Raw genomic sequence first — 11,718 nt, forward strand, 5'->3', positions numbered from 1 at the left:
TTTCAGTGTGTGGGGAAGGGGTTTCAGTGTGTGGGGAAGTGTTTCAGTGTGTGGGGAAGGGTTTCAGTGTGTGGGGAAGGGGTTTCAATGTGTGGGGAACGGTTTCAGTGTGTGGGGAATGGTTTCAGCGTATGGGGAAGGGTTTTCAGTGTGTGGGGAAGGGTTTCAGTGTGTGGGGAATTGTTTCAGTGTGTGGGGAAGGGGTTTCAGTGTGTGGGGAAGTGTTTCAGTGTGTGGCAATCGGTTTCAGTGTGTGGGGAAGGGGTTTCAGTGTGTGGGGAAGGGGTTTCACTGTGTGGGGAAGGGGTTTCAGTGTGTGGGGAAGGGGTTTCACTGTTTGGGGAATGGGTTTCTGTGTGTGGGGAATGGCTTCAGTGTGTGGGGAAGGGTTTCAGTGTGTGGGGAATGGTTTCAGTGTGTGGGGAATGGTTTCAGCGTGTGGGGAAGTGGTTTCAGTGTGTGGAGAAGGGTTTCAGTGTGTGGGGAAGGGGTTTCACTGTTTGGGGAAGGGGTTTCTGTGTGTGGGGAATGGCTTCAGTGTGTGGGGAAGGGTTTCAGTGTGTGGGGAATGGTTTCAGTGTGTGGGGAATGGTTTCAGCGTGTGGGGAAGTGGTGTCAGTGTGTGGAGAAGGGTTTCAGTGTGTGGGGAAGTGTTTCAGTGTGTGGGTATGTGTTTCAGTGTGTGGGGAAGGGGATTCAGTGTGTGGGGAAGGGGTTTCACTGTGTGGAGAAGGGGTTTCAGTGTGTGGGGAAGGGGTTTCACTGTTTGGGGAAGGGGTTTCGGTGTGTGGGGAAGGGGTTTCAGTGTGTGGGGAAGTGTTTCAGTGTGTGGGGAAGGGTTTCAGTGTGTGGGGAAGGGGTTTCAATGTGTGGGGAAGTGTTTCAGTGTGTGGGGAAGGGTTTCACCGTGCGAGGAAGGTGTTTAAGTGTGTGGCGAAGGGGTTTCACTGTTTGGGGAAGGGGTTTCAGTGTGTCGGGAATGGTTTCAGTGTGTGGTGAAAGGATTTCAGTGTGTGGGGAAGGTGATTCAGTGAGTGGAGAAGGGGATTCTCTGTGTGGGGAAGGGTTTTCAGTGTGTGGGGAAGGGGTTTCAGTGTGTGGGGAATGGTTTCAGTGTGTGGGGAATGGTTTCAGCGTGTGGGGAAGGGGTTTCAGTGTGTGGAGAAGGGTTTCAGTGTGTGGGGAAGTGTTTCAGTGTGTGGGGAAGGGGTTTCAGTGTGTGGGGAAGTGTTCCAGTGTGTGGGTATGGGTTTCAGTGTGTGGGGAAGGGGTTTCAGTGTGTGGGGAAGGGGTTTCACTGTGTGGGGAAGGGGTTTCAGTGTGTGGGGAAGGGGTTTCACTGTTTGGGGAAGTGGTTTTAGTGTGTGGGGAATGGTTTCAGTGTGTGGTGAAAGGATTTCTGTGTGTGGGGAAGGTGATTCAGTGTGTGGAGAATGGGATTCTCGGTGTGGGGAAGGGGTTTCAGTGCGTGGGGAAGGGGTTTCAGTGTGTGGGGAAGGGGTTTCAGTGTGTGGGGAATGGTTTCAGTGTGTGGGGAAGGGTTTCAGTGTGTGGGGAATGGATTCAGTGTGTGGGGAATGGTTTCAGCGTTTGGGGAAGGGGTTTCAGCGTGTGGGGAAGGGGTTTCAGTGTGTGGGGAAGGTGTTTCAGTGTGTGGGGAATGGTTTCACTGTGTGTGGAATGGTTTCAGTCTGTGGGGAAGGGGTTTCACTGTGTGTGGAAGGTGTTTCAGTGTGGGGTGAAGGGGTTTCAGTATGTGGGGTGGGGTTTCTCTGTGTGTGGAATGTGTTTCAGTGTGTGGGGAAGGGTTTCAGTGTGTGGGGAATTGTTTCAGTGTGTGGGGAAGGGGTTTCAGTGTGTGGGGAAGTGTTTCAGTGTGTGGCAATCGGTTTCAGTGTGTGGGGAAGGGGTTTCAGTGTGTGGGGAAGGGGTTTCACTGTGTGGGGAAGGGGTTTCAGTGTGTGGGGAAGGGGTTTCACTGTTTGGGGAAGGGGTTTCTGTGTGTGGGGAATGGCTTCAGTGTGTGGGGAAGGTTTTCAGTGTGTGGGGAATGGTTTCAGTGTGTGGGGAATGGTTTCAGCGTGTGGGGAAGTGGTTTCAGTGTGTGGAGAAGGGTTTCAGTGTGTGGGGAAGGGGTTTCACTGTTTGGGGAAGGGGTTTCTGTGTGTGGGGAATGGCTTCAGTGTGTGGGGAAGGGTTTCAGTGTGTGGGGAATGGTTTCAGTGTGTGGGGAATGGTTTCAGCGTGTGGGGAAGTGGTGTCAGTGTGTGGAGAAGGGTTTCAGTGTGTGGGGAAGTGTTTCAGTGTGTGGGTATGTGTTTCAGTGTGTGGGGAAGGGGATTCAGTGTGTGGGGAAGGGGTTTCACTGTGTGGGGAAGGGGTTTCAGTGTGTGGGGAAGGGGTTTCACTGTTTGGGGAAGGGGTTTCAGTGTGTGGGGAAGGGGTTTCAGTGTGTGGGGAAGTGTTTCAGTGTGTGGGGAAGGGTTTCAGTGTGTGGGGAAGGGGTTTCAATGTGTGGGGAAGTGTTTCAGTGTGTGGGGAAGGGTTTCACCGTGCGAGGAAGGTGTTTAAGTGTGTGGCGAAGGGGTTTCACTGTTTGGGGAAGGGGTTTCAGTGTGTCGGGAATGGTTTCAGTGTGTGGTGAAAGGATTTCAGTGTGTGGGGAAGGTGATTCAGTGAGTGGAGAAGGGGATTCTCTGTGTGGGGAAGGGTTTTCAGTGTGTGGGGAAGGGGTTTCAGTGTGTGGGGAAGGGGTTTCAGTGTGTGGGGAATGGTTTCAGTGTGTGGGGATGGGTTTCAGTGTGTGGGGAATGGTTTCAGTGTGTGGGGAATGGTTTCAGCGTGTGGGGAAGGGGTTTCAGTGTGTGGAGAAGGGTTTCAGTGTGTGGGGAAGTGTTTCAGTGTGTGGGGAAGGGGTTTCAGTGTGTGGGGAAGTGTTCCAGTGTGTGGGTATGGGTTTCAGTGTGTGGGGAAGGGGTTTCAGTGTGTGGGGAAGGGGTTTCACTGTGTGGGGAAGGGGTTTCAGTGTGTGGGCAAGGGGTTTCACTGTTTGGGGAAGTGGTTTTAGTGTGTGGGGAATGGTTTCAGTGTGTGGTGAAAGGATTTCTGTGTGTGGGGAAGGTGATTCAGTGTGTGGAGAATGGGATTCTCGGTGTGGGGAAGGGGTTTCAGTGCGTGGGGAAGGGGTTTCAGTGTGTGGGGAAGGGGTTTCAGTGTGTGGGGAATGGTTTCAGTGTGTGGGGAAGGGTTTCAGTGTGTGGGGAATGGTTTCAGGGTGTGGGGAATGGTTTCAGCGTTTGGGGAAGGGGTTTCAGCGTGTGGGGAAGGGGTTTCAGTGTGTGGGGAAGGTGTTTCAGTGTGTGGGGAATGGTTTCACTGTGTGTGGAATGGTTTCAGTCTGTGGGGAAGGGGTTTCACTGTGTGTGGAAGGTGTTTCAGTGTGGGGTGAAGGGGTTTCAGTATGTGGGGTGGGGTTTCTCTGTGTGTGGAATGTGTTTCAGTGTGTGGGGAAGGGGTTTCAGTGTGTGGGGAAGGGTTTCAGTGTGTGGGGAAGGGTTTCAGTGTGTGGGGAATGGTTTCAGTGTGTGGGGAATGGTTTCAGCGTGTGGGGAAGTGGTTTCAGTGTGTGGGGAATGGTTTCAGTGTGTGGGGAATGGTTTCAGTGTGTGGGGAAGGGTTTCAGTGTGTGGGGAATGGTTTCAGTGTGTGGGGAAGGGTTTCAGTGTGTGGGGAAGGGGTTTCAGTGTGTGGGGAAGATGTTTCAGTGTGTGGGGAATGGTTTCAGTGTGTGGAATGGTTTCAGTCTGTGGGGAAGGGGTTTCACTGTGTGTGGAAGGTGTTTCAGTGTGGGGTGAAGGGTTTTCAGTATGTGGGGTGGGGTTTCTCTGTGTGTGGAATGTGTTTCAGTGTGCGGGGAAGGGGTTTCAGTGTGTGGGGAAGGGTTTCAGTGTGTGGGGAAGGGTTTCAGTGTGTGGGGAAGGGTTTCAGTGTGTGGGGAATGGTTTCAGCGTGTGGGGAAGTGGTTTCAGTGTGTGGAGAAGGGTTTCAGTGTGTGGGGAAGTGTTTCAGTGTGTGGGTATGGGATTCAGTGTGTGGGGAAGTGTTTCAGTGTGCGGGTATGGGTTTCAGTGTGTGGGGAAGGGGATTCAGTGTGTGGGGAAGGGGTTTCACTGTGTGGGGAAGGGGTTTCAGTGTGTGGGGAAGGGGTTTCACTGTTTGGGGAAGGGGTTTCCGTGTGTGGGGAATGGTTTCACTGTGTGGGGAATGGCTTCAGTGTGTGGGCAAGGGGTTTCACTGTGTGTGGAAGGTGTTTCAGTGTGGGGTGAAGGGGTTTCAGTGTGTGGGGAGGGGTTTCACTGTGTGTGGAATGTGTTTCAGTGTGTGGGGAAGGGGTTTCAGTGTGTGGGGAAGTGTTTCAGTGTGTGGGGAAGGGTTTCAGTGTGTGGGGAAGGGGTTTCAATGTGTGGTGAAGGGTTTCAGTGTGTGGGGAAGGGTTTCACCGTGCGAGGAAGGTGTTTCAGTGTGTGGGGAAGGGGTTACAGTGTGTGGGGAAGTGTTTCAGTGTGTGGGGAAGGGTTTCAGTGTGTGGGGAAGGGGTTTCAGTGTGTGGGGAAGTGTTTCAGTGTGTGGGGAAGGGTTTCAGTGTGTGGGGAAGGGGATGCAGTGTGTGGGGAAGGGTTTCAGTGTGTGGGGAATGGTTTCAGTGTGTGGGGAATGGTTTCAGTTTGTGGGGAATGGTTTCAGCGTGTGGGGAAGGGGTTTCAGTGTGTGGGGAAGGATTTCAGTGTGTGGGGAAGGGTTTCAGTGTGTGTGGAACTGTTTCAGTGTGTGGGGAAGGGGTTTCAGTGTGTGGGGAAGTGTTTCAGTGTGTGGGTATGGGTTTCAGTGTGTGGGGAAGGGGTTTCAGTGTGTGGGGAAGGGGTTTCACTGTGTGGGGAAGGGGTTTCAGTGTGTGGGGAAGGGGTTTCACTGTTTGGGGAAGGGGTTTCAGTTTTTCGGGAATGGTTTCAGTGTGTGGTGAAAGGATTTCAGTGTGTGGGGAAGGTGATTCAGTGGGTGGAGAAGGGGATTCTCTGTGTGGGGAAGGGGTTTCAGTGTGTGGGGAAGGGGTTTCATTGTGTGGGGAAGGGGTTTCAGTGTGTGGGGAAGTGTTTCAGTGTGTGGGTATGGGTTTCAGTGAGTGGGGAAGGGGTTTCAGTGTGTGGGGAAGGGGTTACACTGTGTGGGGAAGGGGTTTCAGTGTGTGGGGAAGGGGTTTCACTGTTTGGGGAAGGGGTTTCAGTGTGTCGGGAATGGTTTCAGTGTGTGGTGAAAGGATTTCAGTGTGTGGGGAAGGTGATTCAGTGGGTGGAGTAGGGGATTCTCTGTGTGGGGAAGGGTTTTCCCAGTGTGTGGGGAAGGGGTTTCAGTGTGTGGGGAAGGGGTTTCAGTGTGTGGGGAATGGTTTCAGTGTGTGGGGATGGGTTTCAGTGTGTGGGGAATGGTTTCAGTGTGTGGGGAATGGTTTCAGCGTGTGGGGAAGGGGTTTCAGTGTGTGGAGAAGGGTTTCAGTGTGTGGGGAAGTGTTTCAGTGTGTGGGGAAGGGGTTTCAGTGTGTGGGGAAGTGTTCCAGTGTGTGGGTATGGGTTTCAGTGTGTGGGGAAGGGGTTTCAGTGTGTGGGGAAGGGGTTTCACTGTGTGGGGAAGGGGTTTCAGTGTGTGGGCAAGGGGTTTCACTGTTTGGGGAAGTGGTTTTAGTGTGTGGGGAATGGTTTCAGTGTGTGGTGAAAGGATTTCAGTGTGTGGGGAAGGTGATTCAGTGTGCTGAGAATGGGATTCTCGGTGTGGGGAAGGGGTTTCAGTGCGTGGGGAAGGGGTTTCAGTGTGTGGGGAAGGGGTTTCAGTGTGTGGGGAATGGTTTCAGTGTGTGGGGAAGGGTTTCAGTGTGTGGGGAATGGTTTCAGTGTGTGGGGAATGGTTTCAGCGTTTGGGGAAGGGGTTTCAGCGTGTGGGGAAGGGGTTTCAGTGTGTGGGGAAGGTGTTTCAGTGTGTGGGGAATGGTTTCACTGTGTGTGGAATGGTTTCAGTCTGTGGGGAAGGGGTTTCACTGTGTGTGGAAGGTGTTTCAGTGTGGGGTGAAGGGGTTTCAGTATGTGGGGTGGGGTTTCTCTGTGTGTGGAATGTGTTTCAGTGTGTGGGGAAGGGGTTTCAGTGTGTGGGGAAGGGTTTCAGTGTGTGGGGAAGGGTTTCAGTGAGTGGGGAAGGGGTATCAGTGTGTGGGGAAGGGTTTCAGTGTGTGGTGAAAGGTTTCACTGTGCGGGGAAGGTGTTTCAGTGTGTGGGGAAGGGTATTCACTGTGTGGGGAAGGGTTTTCGTGTGTGGGGAAGGGTTTCAGTGTGTGGGGAAGGGGTTTCAGCATGTGGGGAAGGGGTTTCAGTGTGTGGGGAATGGTTTCAGTGTGTGGGGAATTGTTTCAGCGTGTGGGGAAGGGGTTTCAGTGTGTGGGGAAGGAGTTCAGTGTGTTGGGAAGGGTTTCAGTGTGTGGGGAAGTGTTTCAGTGTGTGGGGAAGGGGTTTCAGTGTGTGGGGAAGGGTTTCAGTGTGTGGGTATGGGATTCAGAGTGTGGAGAAGTGTTTCAGTGTGCGGGTATGGGTTTCAGTGTGTGGGGAAGGGGATTCAGTGTGTGGGGAAGGGGTTTCACTGTGTGGGGAAGGGGTTTCAGTGTGTGGGGAAGGGGTTTCACTGTTTGGGGAAGGGGTTTCCGTGTGTGGGGAATGGTTTCACTGTGTGGGGAATGGCTTCAGTGTGTGGGCAAGGGGTTTCACTGTGTGTGGAAGGTGTTTCAGTGTGGGGTGAAGGGGTTTCAGTGTGTGGGGAGGGGTTTCACTGTGTGTGGAATGTGTTTCAGTGTGTGGGGAAGGGGTTTCAGTGTGTGGGGAAGTGTTTCAGTGTGTGGGGAAGGGTTTCAGTGTGTGGGGAAGGGGTTTCAATGTGTGGTGAAGGGTTTCAGTGTGTGGGGAAGGGTTTCACCGTGCGAGGAAGGTGTTTCAGTGTGTGGGGAAGGGGTTACAGTGTGTGGGGAAGTGTTTCAGTGTGTGGGGAAGGGTTTCAGTGTGTGGGGAAGGGGTTTCAGTGTGTGGGGAAGTGTTTCAGTGTGTGGGGAAGGGTTTCAGTGTGTGGGGAAGGGGATGCAGTGTGTGGGGAAGGGTTTCAGTGTGTGGGGAAGGGTTTCAGTGTGTGGGGAATGGTTTCAGTTTGTGGGGAATGGTTTCAGCGTGTGGGGAAGGGGTTTCAGTGTGTGGGGAAGCATTTCAGTGTGTGGGGAAGGGTTTCAGTGTGTGTGGAACTGTTTCAGTGTGTGGGGAAGGGGTTTCAGTGTGTGGGGAAGTGTTTCAGTGTGTGGGTATGGGTTTCAGAGTGTGGGGAAGGGGTTTCAGTGTGTGGGGAAGGGGTTTCACTGTGTGGGGAAGGGGTTTCAGTGTGTGGGGAAGGGGTTTCACTGTTTGGGGAAGGGGTTTCAGTTTTTCGGGAATGGTTTCAGTGTGTGGTGAAAGGATTTCAGTGTGTGGGGAAGGTGATTCAGTGGGTGGAGAAGGGGATTCTCTGTGTGGGGAAGGGGTTTCAGTGTGTGGGGAAGGGGTTTCATTGTGTGGGGAAGGGGTTTCAGTGTGTGGGGAAGTGTTTCAGTGTGTGGGTATGTGTTTCAGTGAGTGGGGAAGGGGTTTCAGTGTGTGGGGAAGGGGTTTCACTGTGTGGGGAAGGGGTTTCAGTGTGTGGGGAAGGGGTTTCACTGTTTGGGGAAGGGGTTTCAGTGTGTCGGGAATGGTTTCAGTGTGTGGTGAAAGGATTTCAGTGTGTGGGGAAGGTGATTCAGTGGGTGGAGTAGGGGATTCTCTGTGTGGGGAAGGGTTTTCCCAGTGTGTGGGGAAGGGGTTTCAGTGTGTGGGGAAGGGGTTTCAGTGTGTGGGGAATGGTTTCAGTGTGTGGGGATGGGTTTCAGTGTGTGGGGAATGGTTTCAGTGTGTGGGGAATGGTTTCAGCGTGTGGGGAAGGGGTTTCAGTGTGTGGAGAAGGGTTTCAGTGTGTGGGGAAGTGTTTCAGTGTGTGGGGAAGGGGTTTCAGTGTGTGGGGAAGTGTTCCAGTGTGTGGGTATGGGTTTCAGTGTGTGGGGAAGGGGTTTCAGTGTGTGGGGAAGGGGTTTCACTGTGTGGGGAAGGGGTTTCAGTGTGTGGGCAAGGGGTTTCACTGTTTGGGGAAGTGGTTTTAGTGTGTGGGGAATGGTTTCAGTGTGTGGTGAAAGGATTTCAGTGTGTGGGGAAGGTGATTCAGTGTGTTGAGAATGGGATTCTCGGTGTGGGGAAGGGGTTTCAGTGCGTGGGGAAGGGGTTTCAGTGTGTGGGGAAGGGGTTTCAGTGTGTGGGGAATGGTTTCAGTGTGTGGGGAAGGGTTTCAGTGTGTGGGGAATGGTTTCAGTGTGTGGGGAATGGTTTCAGCGTTTGGGGAAGGGGTTTCAGCGTGTGGGGAAGGGGTTTCAGTGTGTGGGGAAGGTGTTTCAGTGTGTGGGGAATGGTTTCACTGTGTGTGGAATGGTTTCAGTCTGTGGGGAAGGGGTTTCACTGTGTGTGGAAGGTGTTTCAGTGTGGGGTGAAGGGGTTTCAGTATGTGGGGTGGGGTTTCTCTGTGTGTGGAATGTGTTTCAGTGTGTGGGGAAGGGGTTTCAGTGTGTGGGGAAGGGTTTCAGTGTGTGGGGAAGGGTTTCAGTGAGTGGGGAAGGGGTATCAGTGTGTGGGGAAGGGTTTCAGTGTGTGGTGAAAGGTTTCACTGTGCGGGGAAGGTGTTTCAGTGTGTGGGGAAGGGTATTCACTGTGTGGGGAAGGGTTTTCGTGTGTGGGGAAGGGTTTCAGTGTGTGGGGAAGGGGTTTCAGCATGTGGGGAAGGGGTTTCAGTGTGTGGGGAATGGTTTCAGTGTGTGGGGAATTGTTTCAGCGTGTGGGGAAGGGGTTTCAGTGTGTGGGGAAGGAGTTCAGTGTGTTGGGAAGGGTTTCAGTGTGTGGGGAAGTGTTTCAGTGTGTGGGGAAGGGGTTTCAGTGTGTGGGGAAGGGTTTCAGTGTGTGGGTATGGGATTCAGTGTGTGGGAAAGGGTTTCAGTGTGTGGGGAAGGGGTTTCACTGTGTGGGGAAGGTGTATCAGTGTGTGGGGAATGGTTTCAGTGTGTGGGGAAGGTATTCAGTGTGTGGGGAAGGGGTTTCACTGTGAGGGGAAGGGTTTTCAGTGTGTGTGGAATGGTTTCACTGTGTGGGGAATGATATCAGTGTGTGGGGAAGGGGTTTCACTGTGTGTGGAAGGTGTTTCAGTGTGGGGTGAAGGGGTCTCAGTGTGTGGGGAGGGGTCTCACTGTGTGTGGAATGTGTTTCAGTGTGTGGGGAAGGAGTTTCAGTGTGTGGGGAGTGTTTCAGTGTGTGGGGAAGTGTTTCAGTGTGTGGGGAAGGGTTTTCAGTGTGTGGGGAAGGGTTTCAGTGTGTGGGGAATGCTTTCACTGTGCGAGGAAGGTGTTTCAGTGTGTGGGGAAGGGTTTCAGTGTGTGGGGAAGGGTTTCAGTGTGTGGGGAACGGTTTCAGTGTGTGGGGAATGGTTTCAGCGTGTGGGGAAGGGGTTTCAGTGTGTGGGGAAGGGTTCAGTGTGTGGGGAAGTGTTTCAGTGTGTGGGGAAGGGGTTTCAGTGTGTGGGGAAGTGTTTCAGTGTGTGGGAATGGGTTTCAGTGTGTGGGGAAGGGATTTCAGTGAGTGGGGAAGGGGTTTCACTGTGTGGGGAAGGGGTTTCAGTGTGTGGGGAAGGGGATTCACTGTTTGGGGAAGGGGTTTCAGTGTGTCGGGAATGGTTTCAGTGTGTGGTGAAAGGATTTCAGTGTGTGGGGATGGTGTTTCAGTGTGTGGAGAAGGGGATTCTCTGTTTGGGGAAGGGGTTTCAGTGTGTGGGGAAGGGGTTTCAGTGTGTGGGGAAGGGGTTTCTGTGTGTGGGGAATGGTTTCAGTGTGTGGGTAAGGGTTTCAGTGTGTGGGGAATGGTTTCAGTGTGTGGGGAATGGTTTCAGCGTGTGGGGAAGGGGTTTCAGTGTGTGGAGAAGGGTTTCAGTGTGTGGGGAAGTGTTTCATTGTGTGGGGAAGGGGTTTCAGTGTGTGGGGAAGTGTTTCAGTGTGTGGGTATGGGTTTCAGTGTGTGGGGAAGGGGATTCAGTGTGTGGGGAAGGGGTTTCACTGTGTGGGGAAGGGGTTTCAGTGTGTGGGGAAGGGGTTTCACTTTTTGGGGAAGAGGATTCTCTGTGTGGGGAAGGGGTTTCAGTGTGTGGGGAAGGGGTTTCAGTGTGTGGGGAAGGGGTTTCAGTGTGTGGGGAATGGTTTCAGTGTGTGGGGAAGGGTTTCAGTGTGTGGGGAATGGTTTCAGTGTGTGGGGAATGGTTTCAGTGTTTGGGGAAGGGGTTTCAGCGTGTGGGGAAGGGGTTTCAGTGTGTGGGGAAGATGTTTCAGTGTGTGGGGAAGGGTTTCAGTGTGTGGGGAAGGGGTTTCAGTGTGTGGGGAAGGGTTTCAGTGTGTGGGGAAGGGGATTCAGTCTATGGGGAAGGGGTTTCAGTGTGTGGGGAAGATGTTTCAGTGTGCGGGGACATTGTTTCAGTGTGTGGGGAAGGGGATTCAATGTGTGGGGAAGGGGTTTCAGCGTGTGGGGAAGGGGTTTCAGTGTGTGGTGAAGGGTTTCAGTGTGTGGGGAAGGGTTTCAGTGTGTGGGGAAGGGGTTTCAGTGTGTGGGGAATGGTTTCAGTGTGTTGGGAATGGTTTCAGCGTTTGGGGAAGGTGTTTCAGTGTGTGGGGAAAATGTTTCAGTGTGTGTGGAATGTCTTTCAGTGTGTGGGGAAGGGTTTCAGTGTGTGGGGAAGGGGTTTCAGTGTGTGGGGAAGGGTTTCAGTGTGTGGGGAAGGGTTTCAGTGTGTGGGGAAGGTGTTGCAGTGTGTGGGGACGGGTTTCAGTGTGTGGGGAAGGGTTTCAGTGTGTGGGAAAAGGATTTCAGTGTGTGGGGAAGGTGATTCACTGTGTGGGGAAGGGGATTCTCTGTGTGGGGAAGGGTTTTTCAGTGTGTGGGGAAGGGGTTTCAGTGTGTGGGGAAGGGGTTTCAGTGTGTGGGGAAGGTGTTTCAGTGTGTGTGGAAGGGGTTTCAATGTGTGGGGAATGGTTTCAGTGTGTGGGGAAGGGGTTTCAGTGTGTGGGGAATGGTTTCAGTGTATGGGGATAGGGTTTCAGTGTGTGGGGAATGGTTTCAGCGTGTGGGGAAGGGGTTTCAGTGTGTGGGGAAGGGTTCAGTGTGTGGGGAAGTGTTTCAGTGTGTGCGGAAGGGGTTTCAGTGTGTGGGGAAGTGTTTCAGTGTGTGGGAATGGGTTTCAGTGTGTGGGGAAGGGGTTTCAGTGAGTGGGGAAGGGGTTTCACTGTGTGGGGAAGGGGTTTCAGTGTGTGGGGAAGGGGTTTCACTGTTTGGGGAAGGGGTTTCAGTGTGTCGGGAATGGTTTCAGTGTGTGGTGAAAGGAATTCAGTGTGTGGGGATGGTGATTCAGAGTGTGGAGAAGGGGATTCTCTGTTTGGGGAAGGGGTTTCAGTGTGTGGGGAAGGGGTTTCAGTGTGTGGGGAAGGGGTTTCAGTGTGTGGGGAATGGTTTCAGTGTGTGGGTAAGGGTTTCAGTGTGTGGGGAATGGTTTCAG

The sequence above is a fragment of the Heterodontus francisci genome, unplaced genomic scaffold (assembly GCF_036365525.1).
Source record: "Heterodontus francisci isolate sHetFra1 unplaced genomic scaffold, sHetFra1.hap1 HAP1_SCAFFOLD_159, whole genome shotgun sequence".
NCBI classification, from domain to species: domain Eukaryota; kingdom Metazoa; phylum Chordata; class Chondrichthyes; order Heterodontiformes; family Heterodontidae; genus Heterodontus; species Heterodontus francisci.